Here is an 18,007-nt window from a genome sequence, read left to right as displayed (position 1 = left end):
CAACTACACCTTAAATCAATGGACTGAGGGAGATAGAAAAATGAGAACCTAATATTACTTTTACGAAGCATCAGAATTCCTCAAACATTTAGCTGTAAGAATCATTCTATACCTAAAAAATGTAATAACTCCTTTGTAGTTATACGTGGTAATAAATGATATTTGAAACAAAAAAAGAAAGAGCAGAAGAACTCGTTCAGTGTGGAGTGTATAAAGTTTGCATTCATGCCTTATACGAGTATACAATCATGACAAATGCGTCATATTGTTGTTCTAGTAAGTGTTCAAAATCGATATGTAATACATGCAAGATGCATTATAAATATTCCGAAATTGTTGATCAACGCAAGAAAAAGAGGCAAAAAAAAAAAGAAAAAAACAGAGTCATTTTTGGAAACTTTACAGAAAGTGCTCAATTCTTTCTTCTTTTTTTCTTATCGAAATAACTCTTATCATTCATATTTCTCTTTGAACGTAATTATGAAATTTAACCATTGGTTAAACTGATTTCTCAAACGCACACGATTTAGAAATAAATAGAAGAAAGAAAAAAAGTGACAAAGTAGAAAAAATTATTTGACCAGAAATAAAGAAATAGATAAAGTTAAGAAAAAAGTAAAAAATAAAAACACAAAAAGTGAAGTAAGAGAAAAGAGAAACTATTTGGGAGAATAAGCAATATCTTGTTACATTATATATTCTATATTGGTTTTTAAGTATATCTTTCAGCACAAGATTACTATTAATATTAAAATTATTATATATGTCCATATAGTATCTGTTTATAAACAAAATTAGTTTATACCTAAAATATATAAAGAAAGAATTCTTGACAAGAGACACTGATGTATCTCCACGGTTAGCATTAGATTATTGTAAACGATTTGGCCATGCATATTTGTGAATTAGTTACCAACAAAAGAGGTTATAAAAAAAAAAACAAATGTAAAATAATACGGCATTTCATTATGAAATTATGTATTATATCTCGATATATGTTTGTAAAAGTGCATGTATAACGATAGAATATATAGCCTTATTAATTTTATACATATATTGAAACGAAAGATTTAATCGGATTACCTGCAATGAAGAGGTTAACCCTCCATAACGTCATATAAATTTGAAGTCGCACACTAAAGTATAGTGACAAGCAATAGCGTAGAATTTTTCTAACTTTATCCCTGATATAAAAAAGCATCGGAAAAAAATGAGAAAGAATGAAAGATGTTGCTGGTATTGGATAATCTTCAATTGCATTGCATAATGAAATTAAATGGGTTAACAAATGAAATGTTTCTTCCTATGAATTTTCCAGCAAATGTAACTTTATTGTTCCTATTTACAGATCAGGATGTGTTTTGAGAAAATGAGAAGGTTATACGAAAAACGCTTATTTCAACAAATATTGCTTGAAAACAATGAAAACTTCTATGTAATGCTATTTTTTTTAAATTTGACATTAAAAGACTGTTTCAATATGCTATATTTAATCATCGAATTTATTGACAGAGGAAAATCTCCCAAAAGGATAAAAAAAATTTGACCTTCATGACAAAGAAATAACAGAAGAAAGATCTAAAAAGAAACACTGCGAGAGAAAGAAAATTTTCAATATTCATGAATTCGTGAATCGTATCTCATATTGAAATTATGAAAAAACACAGTTTAGAAGGAGATACTACTGATTCTTACATCTATCAATCAATCTAAATGATTAGATCACTATACTTTAGTACCATGTTTGGAATTATCTTTTTATGATGTATTGATGAAGGAAGTTAATTATTATAAATTGGAGCACTATGAACAAAAAGAAGGGAGACTTTACAGAAGATCGCCAACAACACAGGGACTTTGATTCTAGGAGTTTATCTGGAACAGACACAAGGACAAAAAGGCTTGTCGAAACTATTTGAAATCCTCATCTCAGGAAGAATGTGGCTTTAGCCATCTCTGAGTACCGAATATTAAATTAAGTATTGTATAAGCTGCTGAAAAACATATCAGTCAATGATTCCATTGTTAGAAACGAAAAGAAACATCGAATATCCGATTTTAAGAAATTCTCAAAGACAAAAAAATCAGCACGTGATAAGAGGATGAATCCGTAATACATACGGATAAAGGATGATATTTTGCAATACTATAATTACAAATAAACTGGTAATTTCAGGAATCAGGATCCACAAGGTAGAAGAAATTATCAAAAAACAAACAGTGATGCAGATATAATAAGAAATGCGATTCCATAGAATATAGGCAAGTACAGAAAGGGGAAAGGAGTAGAAAAAAGCGAAGAGTATGGCTAAATAAGAGCGCACAATTTTTTAAAAATGTTATTTTCTTTGCAAAAATCGTGTCTGCAAATAAATAATTTCCAAGAGCAATTTTCACACAAGTAAAAGCTTGTTGCAAAAATCCTTATCTCGTGTAGAAAATTGATTTTTCTTCTAACTTGTATATATTTTATAAGAAATAGAAATATTAAGTGGGAAATTGAGAAACAATCGACATTAACAATCATTCAATTTTCCACCGAGTTTCTGTTCGAAGTTATGGTTTAATTGTATACATATAATAATCCATCCTTTTTTAAACAGATCGGGTAAAACAGATCATTGCATGAGGTTACCGTAACAAAACAGGTGTGTGTTATTGATTATAATGTTAACATGGCCGTTGATAAAACTGACATAGGTTTAAAATCAATCGAATATATTAGAGTACAAAAAAGTATCAAAAGTATATCTTCCACGTGCTAGATATGGCCGTTAGGAACTCGAACTATTTGTATCAAATTTCAACTGGAAAGAAATTGGCATTTGTAAATTATTAATAATAATAAATTATTAATAATAAAATTTTATTACTGATAATGCATATTTATTACCTTTTTATACAAATGTTGTTCTGCATTGCAGATAGATAGTTTGTATAGAAAAAAGATGTGCAAAAATTACACGTGAGCAAAAACGTTACAAGAATATATTAAAAGAAAAGTTAATATCTTCATTTAGTGTAAAAAATTCCATATATTTGTGGAGTAAAATAACTAAAATTTTAACTGTAATGAATGCCACTACAAAAGATTGGAAAGGTTTATGTAAGAAAGATTACATTTCTACAAATTTTTCAGATCAGAAAATTGAACTTTTTCTATGAATTTTCATAAATTTTCTTTCCAATTCTGAATTAAAAAGTAAACGTAAAGAACACTATTATTAAAAATCTATTAAAAATTGAAATTTTAAACCACAACTTCAGTCAACAATCTAAGAATAATCTACATAAGTTCATATTTTATTCCAACCACAAATCACATATTACAAGAACTTAGGCTTTCCCTTAAATTGTAAGAATTCCAGGCGAGTTAAATGTTATCTGAAACCTGTTTAAAGACTATCCATTTAATATAATATAGAATTGTTCCGATTTACTCCACTGCACAAGAGAAAAATCTAATATTGAATTTACAATTAATAATAATTGATTATTTTTAAGACAGTAAATACTACAATGCATGAAAATCTAATTCTGTTTTTCTTCAACTGTTATTAATATTTCAACGTAATAAAAACATATTTATAAGATCTAACTAAAGTACTGTTACGAATATGTAATAAAGTATTGAACTTCTTTACAATAACTCTAACTTTGATTTTACTCTAGTTACAAAAGATTAAGAAAACAATTTCGTACAAAAACTGTATTTGTAAAAAAACTGAACATTATTTGCAAAACGGAGAATATGATTTCCAGAAAATAGAAAATCGATTGAATTTTCAATGCTTCTACTTCTTACAATCATAACAGATACGATTATAATTCTAAGCAGGACGGAACTGATGGAACTAATATTATATTTACAGTTGTCAATTAATTTGTACAAATTAGATTAGAATAGTTATAATAATTATGATAGTAATAATAAAAGAGTAAATAGAATTTCAATTTTATCTGTTAATGAATGTTTTCATTCCTGGCATGATTTCCTCTCAAGCATTATAAAAAAAACATATTCTGAAAAAGCAATCTATGGCAACAATATCAAGAAGACGAATTGATAATGATTATGTTCGTCAATAATTTATTGAAAAAGATTACAACCAGTAACTTATATCTTTTTTGGACCTTTCGTCATAATGAGTACTAAAGAGACTTAAATTTGTTCACTCACTACTTAAGAAATTCTACAACAGCTCTTAAACACTCGCCCACGATGTAGGTCGACAATGAATGACGCTAATTCATCCGTAGTAGATAGATCTCAAATGAGATAAATTCACATCGAAGTACGATGAAAATGAAATTGGTTAAAATTGTAATAGATTCGCTTGAGAAAGTAATGATAATCTGAAAAAGAATGAAAAAAAATTTTATTAAAGTTATAGTAACACAAAAAATTGTAAAATTATATCAACAATTCAATTTAAACATTTAATTATCAGTTTCCTTACATAGAAGTATTGCATTCTTGATCATTTTCCATGATGCATTGATCCTAATATACGAAATAAGACGCAAAGGCTTCTATAGATGTTCCATTAAAACGATTTACGGTCCATTAAAAAATATTGGGAATGTTTACAGTTTGTTATTTTCTAATAATATTACACATTTAACTACGATACAATTAATAGGATTTAACTTTTCATTAGACCTGTAAACAATAAAATAGTGTGTATGCGCATGTTTGTGTGGGTGTGGACACGTAATAACTAGGATTGCTCGTAAAAACAGGATATATAGATACAAATAATGTTTAGAAAAATAAAATAATCTTAAATACATTAAAAGTAACTGTTCTAATATTTTTATAATACGCACAAATTAATATATCATTTATATTTATAATATTTTATAATATATATAAACATATAAAGATATTTCATATACGTATATGATAAAATCTCTCATTGTTTACATTAGTATAATATAAGAAAACTTATTTATACATATTTTATTATGTATTTTTATTATATTAAAATTTAGACACAATCATTCAATGAAAAAAGTTTCAATATGAATAAATAAAATAATATTTACATCGTTACGACTCCGCGTATAAGACATCCTAAGTTAAAAACAAGTGGACATCGCACGAATTTTCTCCTGAAAATAATCAATAATTTCTCTAGATTGTTATTTCTTAAAAAGATTAAATACTTTGTAGTATTTTATTAATATTGATAATATTAATAAGATTAAACTTTTTACTTGAATAATAATAGCTGAAGTTCTAAGCTAATAACTAATTACTAAGCTAATTAATAAACATTATTATATTCAATTTATATAGTTGACAATGTTATTAACATTAAATTTATATCAATAACAACTTTACTTCCATTTTTACAATACAATTATGTGTATTTATATTATTCTCATCAAATATAAGAATTTTATATATATTGTACATACACACGTACGCAAACATGTACAATAATCATATTGAGCAGGAAATATTTCAAAATAGATAATAACTTTGATTTCTGTTTTTTCTTACATAACGAATACTCTATCGATTATATGCAAAAATTGATAAAATCTTCTTTTATAACAACGAAGGTACAGCTAGATAAACTAGATCGATAAAGATGTCTCTGAAAATTCTTACTCATTGGGGCAGATAGAATACCTGATTTCGCATAACTATTTGATATAATGACTTGCATACGATGGTACTATTTTACATTTAACGTTGAATATCAGATATAATTCAATATATAAAGTCGAATGATTATTGATGACGATATTCGTACTTCTCGAAATTTGACATACCCCGGGATTTTGGCTTTTATGTACAATTTTTCAAAACGAATCAGTTACATGATTCGCATGTATTGTTTTCTGAAAACTATTATGTTTTTAGTCTGTCATTTTCTATGAAAATTATATATCATATTATTTCATTAATTATATAAAATTAACAAAATTTTCCTTTTGATTCGAATTGTAAACAATAAAATAAATATAATAAAAGTAACATTTCTTAAACTCTTATTTATTTAGTCTGTACTTTTATTGTGTTTCTATAATTAAATGATCAGTATATATATATATATATATATATATATATATATATATATATATATAATATGACCAATATAAATAAGGAAGCAGGACGTAATGTCTGTATTTGTGCATGTGTGTGTCATATATAACGACAATACATATATAACACACACAACTCAAAACATTATTTATTTAATATAAAAATATCTACATTTAATAATATACCGAGATATATTATTTTCATTGTTAGAATAGATAAATAAGCTATATTGCATTCTCAATTTAGCTCAAACAAAATATAGGGATAAAGTCTACAATGAAAGGCTAAAAAAATAAATAAATAGAATATATTATCAGATATACAGATCTTATAGACAAGAAATAACAAATTCCAAATAAATCTCTGAAATATCTCCTAAAAAATATTAAAAATTTTTATAGTTTCTTATTTTAACTGAAATTACGTACTACATTAATAAATATTACTAATTATTACTTAAAATATTAATAATTTATTTTTATATTATTTTCTTTGAAAAATATTATATTAAATAATGGTATTTTTTCGAAAATAGTTCACGTGATAATAAAAAGCTCATTTAAAAATTCAAAAAGCGTGATCCTAGATTAAACCTTCGTTTATAAAATCAAACTTGTTCATCAAAATCGGTCAAGAATTATGCTTATTCTCATCACTAGCGTAAATACTGTTCTCGACATTTTTTGCGAAAAGAAATGTTTAATACTTTGACGACCCTAGAAATATGCGGCAAAGAATAAGTATCTCCACTACTGATTTTCATATACACGTTTGTAGGGAGTATGTTTAGTTTCGTGAAATAGGAATTGCCTGCTTGTTTGTGTGTGTAAATAGCCGACGTTCAGATTTTCTGAACTATTCAAACGCAAAAAATGTTCCACGACGCTCGCACAGAGAAACTACGGTAACTCACTCGGTCACTTTAATGAGTTTTGAACAGATAATTCTATGGCAAAAATAAGGAAATACATGGCCAACCGTTCTTATCAATAAATCTAAATTTGTAAAATATTGTTAAATTTTGGAAAATTTTGTACTTCCTTCTATATTCTCTGAATTAGAAACGTAGAGATTCTACAACCAATGAAAGTGGCAAGCATCTAGAATCGTAAATCAAAAATCGTAGGTTCGAGAATAAATGATTCCAGTGATCTTTTCTTATTGTATCGATGTAAATGAAACAATGAACTGATTTACTTTTTTCTTTATTTGCCAATTTAGTAAGGTGTTACCATTCAATGTCATATTTATTTTCTCCATTGATGATTCACGTGAATTTCATGGTGTTCTGTGCTAGATAGGACGCAGCAGCGGTACGATTTGGTTTGATCACAAATGCATATATAGTACAGATATATGTCGATTATTTTCTCAAAAATAATAATTGCTGAATATACAGTTATACGTATATTATATACTATTTTAATAAAGATCAAAAGACGAATTCATTTCCACATTATCTACGAAGTTTTTCTCCCAGTGCTATTTTTTTGTACATTCTCTGTAGAAACTATATTATTAATATTACTACCACTGTTACTATAATATATAGATTATAATAATATAATAAGTATATATATAATATAATAAACGTTCACTAATTATTTTTGACAAAACATTCGACATAATCTTGTTTTTTTTTGCCGCAAATTTACATACTAATTTTATATGTATCAATCATATTTATTATTCTTTATGCATTTGTCGTAAAACAAATGTGTACCGACATCGTATCTAGCGGAGTACTGAGACACACACTATCAAGAAAAGATATATACATATATATATATATATATATATATATATATATATATGTATGTATTACAGCTGAAAAGTATATTCATAGCCTACTCCACACAACTTACTTTCACCTATATGAAACCAATTGTTATTTACGCGTAGAGGGATATAATCAATACAAGCTTATACACTGATACGATGACAAATAGGAACACCGTCCCCCGCTAGTACTCTTAATTCGTATTTTGTTCATCGCTGAAATTACATACACATCGAGCTGAAGGTGTTAAAATTCTTATAAGAAAAAATTACTACTTACCCATATGCGATAAATAAAAGAGTATTTCAAATCAGCAAATATCGAGTTACTTTGAAAAAAGTCACATTCATCTTATATAAGCTAAATGTCGACTGTACCTTCCAGCGTTCTAATACGAAAATAAATTTTCTGGAATATATTATCTAAAATAGAACAACAGAAAGACCATCGTCTGACACATTTTTACCTCAAAATTTTTTAAGAGCGCGTTTTATTGACTTCAGTTATATACAAGAATAATAAAACAGAACACGATCTTCACCATATTGTATGATAACCTTCGTCGATTCGTAGATGTTTATATATAAAAAAATATTGATCTTTATATATGTAAAAAGAAAAAATTTTATTAATTAAAATAAGATTATATGTATTGTTCAGAGCAGAAATGAAATCCTGCGAAACGGCAAGAGAGGCATTCTGAAATCCCATATACACCTTTAATAAATCCCATAATCCTAGCTCTAATAATAGAATTATCATACTTAGAGCTTACATTGAGAACAAAGAAAGAAATAAGAATACAGTTTCGATATATTAATAGATAATTCTCTGGAACGCGAATAGTTCGATGTTGAATTCATCGTTCATCCTGACTCATTTGCTTCTAATCATCTTACTCATTGTGTATGTTACTATCGTCATCCAATCTAACTGGTATGTGTAACTTTCTTCGCAAATAACAAAAGTGAGCCTAAAATACAAATGAAAGTCTTCTTCCATTCTAATCAATTAGATGCATTTTCCTTCTGCGGGACTTCCGTCTCTGAACAGTACTTACACAACTGTGTACAAGAATACGAGTGCATGTTAAGTTTTGAACGTATTATATATGTATGATCAATGAGTATGGGAATGCATATGTAATGTGTGTACCCACATAGATTGAATATATACGAAAGTCAAATATGTCACAAAATAATATTAATAAAACTAAATTATTACAATGACGACTATAAAACACACGAGAAACATACATTTCGCAGAAATAAGGGACGAAAATTCGAGAAAAAATATAACGCAATAATATCCCGTGTACACGATCATACACCAATTTTCCTTTCGCGAATTAATTTGAAGGCAAAATTATTTTGACTTACGAACACTACAGTAGAAAGCATATGTTCGATTATTGATTAGTAAATGGAAAGAATTTCTAACTCGGAAAAAATATAACAGTTATCTATATTTATGAGAATGACGACTTCCACATTATTCAGTTGAAACACGCGAATCCAAAAGAGCCTTGCCTACACCTGCAACAAGAATGAACTGAAGTATGTAGCACGACCTTGCGGATCTCTCATCAATAAATGAATAATTAGGAGCGAGACCAACATCGTATTCAGAAATCGTCTCTTCTATCAACCAACACCACCTTTCAACTTACCACGACTTACGACACTACGATAATGCTGCCAAAAATTCTTCTCGATTCTTAGAACTACTTACAGACAAAGAATGAAAAAAAAAAAACAGAGAGACGACAAAGAAGGATAATTCAAAGAAGCGTCGGATAATTGAAGTCAGCCTACAATAGAAACTCGTGAGGCACAAATGTCGTCATTCGTTTTAGAAAGGTAATCTTATAAACAATTGAGAAAAACATGTTTTCTTGTTACTTCTCTTTCTAAGCAACGTAAAATGTTCTCATATCTATACATTTCCTTTTATTTGATAGTTTGTTTCGTCATAGATTTCTTTACTGCCTCCTTTGCGATGATTGATCGTGTTTACTGAAAATGATGATTTATAACTATTTATTGAGTTCTCACAGCATTTATGATTCGTTCTTTCACTTTTATTATGATCAATTATACATTTTGAATTCTTAAAAATTATTTTCATTGGACTTCAAATCAAACATATTTTTTCTTTGAATACTATTATTGTTAAGCAAATGTTCTCTCTCTTTCTCTTTCTTTGATAACAGTGATTTTTTCAATATTTATAATTTGACCCAATTTAAAATTACTTTTCTTAATGCAATCACCGAATTAACTTTTCTGAATTAGTATATAAAAACATTGAATTAAATAATTACTGTTAGATTTTGTAAATATTACATTAAAAACTTTTACAACTTTCAAAATTTATTTTCTTTTACTCATTTACTTTTGTCAATGTAGTTATTCTACTTTCATTTACCTACTTTTACAAGATTATTAATTCCAGTTTATTCTTTATTTCAATCATATCTGATACAATGCATAATTATCTTTATCTAAAAGTTAAATGTTAGATTGATTTTTCAACTCATGTATCTGTTGTTTATCTTTAAATGAAAAAGTAATAAAACTAAAAAATAACTTAAATGATATATGGACTGTTATATGACTAAATCTATCTACCTTCAGCTCATACGTTAATCTCTGTAATGGCATCTAACATTGAAGTCACAAACCTTGTATGAAAGTCAGTATCTTATATAAAGGTTCATGTAACAATTGTCTCTTTTTTATTGTGTTTTTGTAATGATTTTAATGTTATTTTTAAGTAACATAGCTTTATAACTTCTATGTCACATCAAGCTATAGTTAGATAGTGTGTCAAATGTTATTTATAACATAATTTATTTTATTGTAACATTATATCTGAAATATGGAAACTGAAGTGTTAATTAAGAATTTTTCATGTCCAGTTATGGTTAGCCACGAGATTTGTTATTTATTAGAAGTAAGATATGATAGCTATTGATGATATAATGAATTTAGTATAATGCAAACTAATCAAATCTAAAATACAATTTTGCAACAATTTATATGCTGATTGAAATAATAATTTAAGGAAAGTAGATAATTTACAAAACATAAAAATTTTTTTGATATACTACTTCCAAATTTTAACCATTTACTTATGAATAAAGGATTTTCTGTCAATGACTGAATGATTTAATTCGAAAAAAGCATGGATTAAACCCAAAGAATGATATTACAAAATTTTCTTATGCCATTCATCTAGAATTATACATGATCTTAAAATAAATATTAAAAATAAAATGAAGATAACTGAAATTAAAGGTAAAGTGAAACATGTTTTTTTATTATTTGGCATAGAGATAAGTAAAAATATAGTTGTAAGATAATCCAGAATTGTGCAGAAAAATTTATTTCATCTAATTTATTTTGATAATTGATTCGCAAAAATAGATTTTTTTTAAGAAATAAAAGAAAATATAAAGAATGGTTAATATATTCTCCATAAATATAAATAGAATTAACTGTGAAAATAATAAAATAGTATCATAATAAGTGGATACACTTATGAAGTATATTTTATGGACATGATATAACTAACAAATACAATAAAAAGATGGAGCAAAGAAACATAAAAAAGTAAACGCTTTAATACAATAAAATTATATAATGAATCCATATATTGAGTAGACTTACTCTCCTAATTATCTGGTACCAAATAAAAATTCTATCAAAAAGAATGGTATTTCCGCATCGTGTTCTATTTATTGTAGTTAACAGTAGTAATTATTTGGCTTTAATATAGAAGGAATTGTCTGTTATGTAATTTAAAAAGTACCATTTCTTATATATTAAAGAACTTATTAGCTTATACCAAAAATATAAAGAAAATGAAAAGAGAGAATCTCCTACTTCATATTCTATGCTGAAGAAATTACAACATTACGGAAAAAATTAAAAATTATAAAAGTAGAGAAAACAAGGAATAAATGCAGTTATTTGAGGGAAAGTTTGTAAAGAGGAAGTTTTTTACATTTTAATTTTTTCTTGGTATTGACTAGATAAATCGAACTAGAACCGTTACTTTTTATTTGAAGTATTTCTTTATCTAATTATTTTCTAAATTACTATTACTATTAACAATAAGTACTGTAAGTATTTTAAACATTTCTACTAGTTCACTTTATTCGAATTACAGTTATTATTTTCTTTAAATTCTTCAAGATTAAATATTACACAGTTACCTTTCCTTATTTGTCTAGCTAATGTATTATAATCACTGTCATATGATATAGTTTTTATTTTCTATTACTCTTTTTCTTCTATTACCTTTGTTTTATTTACTACTTAGATTCTATTATGTGTAAATCCTGTAACTATGAATTATTTACTAAACATCAAGGTTTGCTAATTGTACATAGTATCACTTTATAGTCTATCTGTTTTAACCATTTATGAAAAAATCTACTTCCCGTAATTACATAATAATTATTAATATTGTCTAATTCTAAGCTTACAAGTAGATTGCTGAACTCCTTTTTGAATTCTTTTTATTATTACCTGGCGTGTATACTACTATTATCCACAAGTGTTTTTATACAAAATTTTTTTTTTGATTCAATTTCTATTTATTTAATCATGAAAATAATTAATTTTTTAAAACTCTGGACAAGTCCAGAATTCGGCGAATTTTGAGTGTCTCCAAGTAGTTCTATGCATTTTCATGTTTACGCCATCTAATTAAAATATTTCGGAAATGTCAGACTCATTTCGACCAAAATTCTATAACTTCGAGTTAAGTTCTTTAGCTAAGGACAAGTCCTGGTAAATCGGACTAAGTTCGAGTGTCTCCTATATATCTTATCTTATCTTATCTTTTATTTTATTATATTATATTATATTATATTATATTATATTATATTATATTATATTATTATAGTAGTAGTTGTTAAACTAGTATAGAGTGAACTAGTCCTACAAAGGAAACCACGTAAAAAAAAAGCACTGGAAGCTCTGTCACATGGGCCTTTGCCAAGCGAGTTTCTCTCGACTTTTCCTTGTCCAAAATCTCCAGCTTCCAGGGTTCCCTTCGATAGCATTTCCTCTACTTCCTCACAAAAACCTCCATGCTTCGAAGTCTCAGACCCAATCACAAGATGTCTATGGACGAAACAGGACCCGTCTCTCTGCTCTTTTCTTCCAAAAGAGTGAGGTTTCTTGTATTAGGAGCTTTCTTACAACGCAGTACTTTGGGCATGGGGAGGCGATAGAATACCAGGGGTCTATCACATTCCTTAACCGATCTAGTATTCATCCGGAGCACAAACTCGCTTCGCTCGAAGGGAAAACTATGGACTAAAAACCTCTGGGAAATCAGCGGTACTCAGTATAGTTTTCTTTCTTCCTTTTCTTTTTCTTCTGTCTTCGAATTGACTTTGGAGACTTTCTCTTTTCATATTTTCCATTCGTCCCAGAATCCGTTTTCTGCAACGGAAATTATTATCAGCAAAATATTTTTCTATAAAAACCTATTTCTTTATCCTACGAATTACTTTCTCCCTTCCCAAGCATTTCAACAAAACATTTGGGTCATGACTCTTAGCTAAATGTCTTGGAATATCCCATCTCGCCCATCTACGAAATAGTCACCAAACAGACATTAACCTAGTCCACCTGGATTCGGCTACTCTATAAGAATGCAAACGTTACCACTTTCTTCTTCTTCAGAAGTTTCAAGGGTAGTTCCGTCTCGACAGGTATTTTTTTCCATCATACAAACTCAAAGGTCTAAGACAAGTGCTCCTGACGAGTACACAAATCTCCATTTGGATTGAATCTGGATTACGCCTCTTGGCACGGAATCTGGCTTCTCATGTCAGAGAACAAGAGTGGCAGGACCACATTCATACATCTTACTTAAACGCTATACTAAAATCATCTACTGAAAAATATTAATCATTCATATACTTCTTTAATTTTTTATATTACCCCTACTGTTAATTGACTCTATTACTACCTCTCTAAAAATGAAGCTAATCGATTCGATTGAACAATTCTATTCTTTTCTCTCGAAGATTTCCTTATACAAAATACTGCATCATTAATTTTCCTTAAAATGTTATATGATCTTTCCCAATTACTCTCCAGTTTCTGCGTTTTCCCTTTCCTTCGTTGATAATTAAATAACCAAACTTTTTGACCTTCTTTAAATTTTTTTTTATTTATTCCTCGGTCATACCAAGTCTTCATTCTACAGGATTTAATTTCCATCCACTTTTTTGCAATACGATGAATTTTATGTAATTTCGTTCCAAGCTTTGATCCATATATCTATATAAGGCCAGTGGACAACCTCAAGAAAGATCTAATGGTATCCTTTGATTCTTTCCAATTAAAATTTTTGCTAGTTCATTCTACTTGTTTCACATTTTACAATACTATAGGCTAACAAACATAATGGAACCCACCGATCCCAATCCCTCTGATCTTGACTAATAAATTTCACCAAATCAATGATCATCCTATTTGGCGCTTCATTCCATCCGATTGCGGATGCAACGCTGTAGTCTATTTACCAAATTCCTAATAATTTTACAATTTCTTTAAATAATTTGGACTCAAAGTTACTTCTTGGTATATTACTGATTAGTATATCCAACTCCATGTTTGGAGACAACCTGCTCGATAAAAATGTCAGCCACTATCTTTGTCCTAAAATTCCTTAGCGGAAACACTTTCATTTACTGCAGCAATCCACCACAACTAGAAGAAATATGTTTCCCCGTATAGATTTCGAGAAAAGACCCATGACATCCATCTGCACACGTGCAAATGGCATTCTCACATTATATCCCTCCGTTATCAATCGCTCCAATTCTTGAATTTTTCATTTGCGAAAATTAAATTCGTCCGTTGTCTCTCATTTAGCACAATAACTGCATTGTATCTCTTCGCATGGTCGTATGGACAACCCATCCACGTTTCCTGTGCGATCTTTCTCCTCTGTGAGCAACTTCAAATTCATATTGTTGAAATCATTCAAACCATCGGACCAATTGTCCATCCAAATCCTTAAAAGATAGTTACCACCAAAGAGAAGTATGGTCCGTTCGTAAAACAAATTTTTTTTTCATAAAGATAGTGATAAAATGCCTTAATAGAATCTAAAACAGCGAGTAATTCTTGCCTGATTATGCAATAATTTTTCTCTGCTTTATTCAGAACCCTGCTGAATTAAGTTATTTGGACAATACCGCTTCTGTGGCCACATTATGACCGACGTATCAGTGTCCAAAATAAACTGTTTTCCCTCTAACAAAAAGACAAGAATTTTCGATGACGTGAGAGCTTTCTTCAGTTTCTCAAATAACTCTTGATATTGTATATTCCACTTGAACACCGTCATATTTTCCGTAAAACAATACAATGGTTTTGTAATTACCTAGAAGCCTGTCAGAAATTGTCGGTAATTCGAACAGAATCCTGATTTATTTCTTATTTCTTGGTACAGGCTAATTCGCCATGATACTAGTTTTTTCCAAATCAGTTGACAATTCTTTTTCCGAAATAATATGTCCCAAATACCTCATTTCTTTCTCGAAAAATTTGTATTTCTTATACAACCTTGTCACATGTAGCTTTGAGAATTGCTCTTTTACATTTTCGAGCATACCTTCAAAGGTATGACTCTAAGTAATTATATCATTAAGATATACTAAACAGATTCAATGTTGTAATCTCTTTAAGATATGTCATTCGAATTTGGCTGGAACATTATATAAGCCAAAGCATTATCCAAAATTGTCACAATCCTTTCCTAATTGAAAAGACCGTCTTGTCTCTATTCTCCTAGCGAATCTTCACCTACCAATGTTCCCTCTTAACATCTAAAGTCGTAAACCAAACGTTCCTAGATAATCAATCAAACAAATTGTCTATTATCGGCAATAGATTCTTCTTCGTCACTGCATTCCATCTTCTATAATCCACGCAAAACCTAGAACAATCCTCTTTCCATTGTACAAATACCGCCGGAAAATCCAAGGACTAGAGGATTCCTCTATCACTCTCTGTTTCCTCATATTCTCTACAATTTGGTACATTTCTCCTCGTAAATGAAATGTTATCCTTCAAAGAAACTGTTTTATAGGACAAAAATCTGTCAGTTCAATAACATATTCCACGATTCCACAATTTCCTACAATACTTTTTTCAGCAAACTCCCCTAAAAATTTCTTAAGGAAATCAGAAGAATCCACTTTGAGAGGTTCCCCGAATTTTCTTGAAAAATAATATTTAATTTACTTAATATCTCTTCTAAAATCTTCACTACTGAACCTGAATTCCCCAGGATAATTTTCCGAAATTGCTTGTTCATTCCAATCTGTGACAAAACTTCTCGCCTTAAAATACAGTCATAAAAAATATCCGCTACTACTGAGAGTAATTTTTCAGAAGATTTTTCCATTTCCACGAAAGTTTCCATTTTTTCTTCGGCTAACAGAACCTCTCCGGTAAGCTAGCACAATCTCACTCCTGACAACGTACTCCTTTTTTAGATTACTCGTATAAATTGTCCATCTACAATTTTCGGACTCATAAGAGGAACATCCGATCCTTAATCTACAAGAAAAGTGCATGATTTTCTATTAATCCTTCCATGGAAATTCATAGAACTATTTCCTCCTTAAAGATATCCTATTTTTACCTCCTGATAATGAAGTTGAGATCTCCTATTTGTAATCGAATTCAACTCCCCCCAGTTTGACCATTTTTAATTTTCCTACCGGAATGTTCTTAAGCATTCCGTCCGATAATGTCCATTTCCGCACATGTCCAACATTCACCAATATTCATAGGTGGCCTCTTTTTTCATTTCTGGTTTGAATTTGACGATTTATAAAAAAATTTTCCTCTAGATCTCTCCGGTCAATTCCTTCTCGATACAAGTTTCCCATAACGGAATACTGTCCGAACCATCCCTCCATACTAGGCGCACTTTAGTTTTCAAAGAAATACATCCTATTTTTTTTTATGTCTTCGACTTCAATAGCCCTTATACAGATTTTTTCAGGAACTTCACATCTTTCAATTACAAGAAATTAGCGCAAGAAAGGGTTCCCTACAGCATTTATAAACTGGATGCAAACAATCTTATCTTGCATCTCCGCTGTACACTTTGGATACGCGGACCGCGAAAGCGTGTTTAGCGGGTAAAGCAGCTAAATCCTCAACTGCCCTCCGTCTCTGATCCAATATAGTTTCCCTAAGTACCAAGGTTTCTCCGAACCGCATCTCTAATTTTAATTCCGAAAATGTTGGTTTAGTTAAATCCCTAATCGTTTCTAAAATTGATCGCGCCTTTTCTCGCAAACATAACACGAGAGCCATTATCTTTGCTGGCTCATTCTAGTTGTTCACCCTCGCGACAAATTCGAAGTACGTGAATGACTCCCTAACTGATTCTTTTCCGTTGTAATTGTCTGATTTAACTGGAAATCCCAAACCATTCACAGAACCTTCCGCATTATTTCCTGCATCTATATATTATCCTACATCTAAACTAATTCCTAATGTATGATTTTCCTCTATGTTCCCTAGATTCTTCTGCGCAAGATTTATCTCATTCGTTTCACTAAAAAATTGTCCCTAGCCAGATCGCTTAACTTAACCGATCTACTCCTTCATGAAAGTTGCTAGGATGAGCCTCCATCCAACTCCATTTCGTCTCCTTTCCCCCTAGTTCCTATCACTGCTCCCTACTTTCCTCCCGGAACTCCTCCAATGGCGTAAGCGTCCGTACCTGCTGATTTCTTTCTTCTTCTGCTCGTCGACTTTCCTGGCCTCTCCTCAATGACATCTTGGTTATCTCGAACGAATCCCCAAAAATGTTACACGTGTGCGAACACTTGCTTAATTAACTCATTTAATGAACACGATCGTTTAATGAAACTTTATTTACAAAACTAGAACAACTATTTACAATGCTGAAGGGATTTTGCTACAATATCAGACATCCATACTATACGTCTTCTTAAGAAGACTACGTGTTCTTTCTGAAAATAGACGCATCCCATTGCTTTTTTGTCAATCGTTTGCTGCCTAGATACGGATTTCTAAAGAGTTCACATTGACATAAATGTGCTTTCATACTCGTGACATCAAGTTTCATTCATAGTTACAACGTTAACATAA

At 29.5% G+C, this 18,007-nt stretch overlaps 2 long non-coding RNA genes across 4 annotated transcripts; one reads left to right on the top strand and one right to left on the bottom strand.

The window, feature by feature from the left end:
• The first annotated feature begins 843 nt into the window (after positions 1 to 843).
• Positions 844 to 4,340, top strand: LOC127064374 (uncharacterized). Its single transcript, XR_007781663.1, has 3 exons — positions 844 to 1,236; positions 1,349 to 1,435; positions 1,513 to 4,340. It is a non-coding gene; the product is annotated as an uncharacterized LOC127064374 (long non-coding RNA).
• Positions 4,341 to 11,843: 7,503 nt separating this feature from the next.
• Positions 11,844 to 17,331, bottom strand: LOC127064359 (uncharacterized). Of its 3 annotated transcripts, XR_007781657.1 has the most exons (5): positions 16,521 to 17,331; positions 13,830 to 16,435; positions 13,523 to 13,754; positions 13,366 to 13,447; positions 11,844 to 13,297 (listed from the first exon to the last, which is right to left on the bottom strand). It is a non-coding gene; the product is annotated as an uncharacterized LOC127064359 (long non-coding RNA). The 3 variants fall into 3 exon arrangements; XR_007781655.1 differs by having other exon boundaries at positions 11,844 to 13,447; XR_007781656.1 differs by lacking the exon at positions 13,366 to 13,447 and having other exon boundaries at positions 11,845 to 13,297.
• Positions 17,332 to 18,007: the final 676 nt, after the last annotated feature.

Source organism: Vespula vulgaris, chromosome 6 (genome assembly GCF_905475345.1).
Source record: "Vespula vulgaris chromosome 6, iyVesVulg1.1, whole genome shotgun sequence".
In the NCBI taxonomy this organism is placed as follows: Eukaryota; Metazoa; Arthropoda; class Insecta; order Hymenoptera; family Vespidae; genus Vespula; species Vespula vulgaris.
Note: the sequence above shows the minus strand (reverse complement) of the source record. Positions and strands in the feature narration are given on the sequence as shown.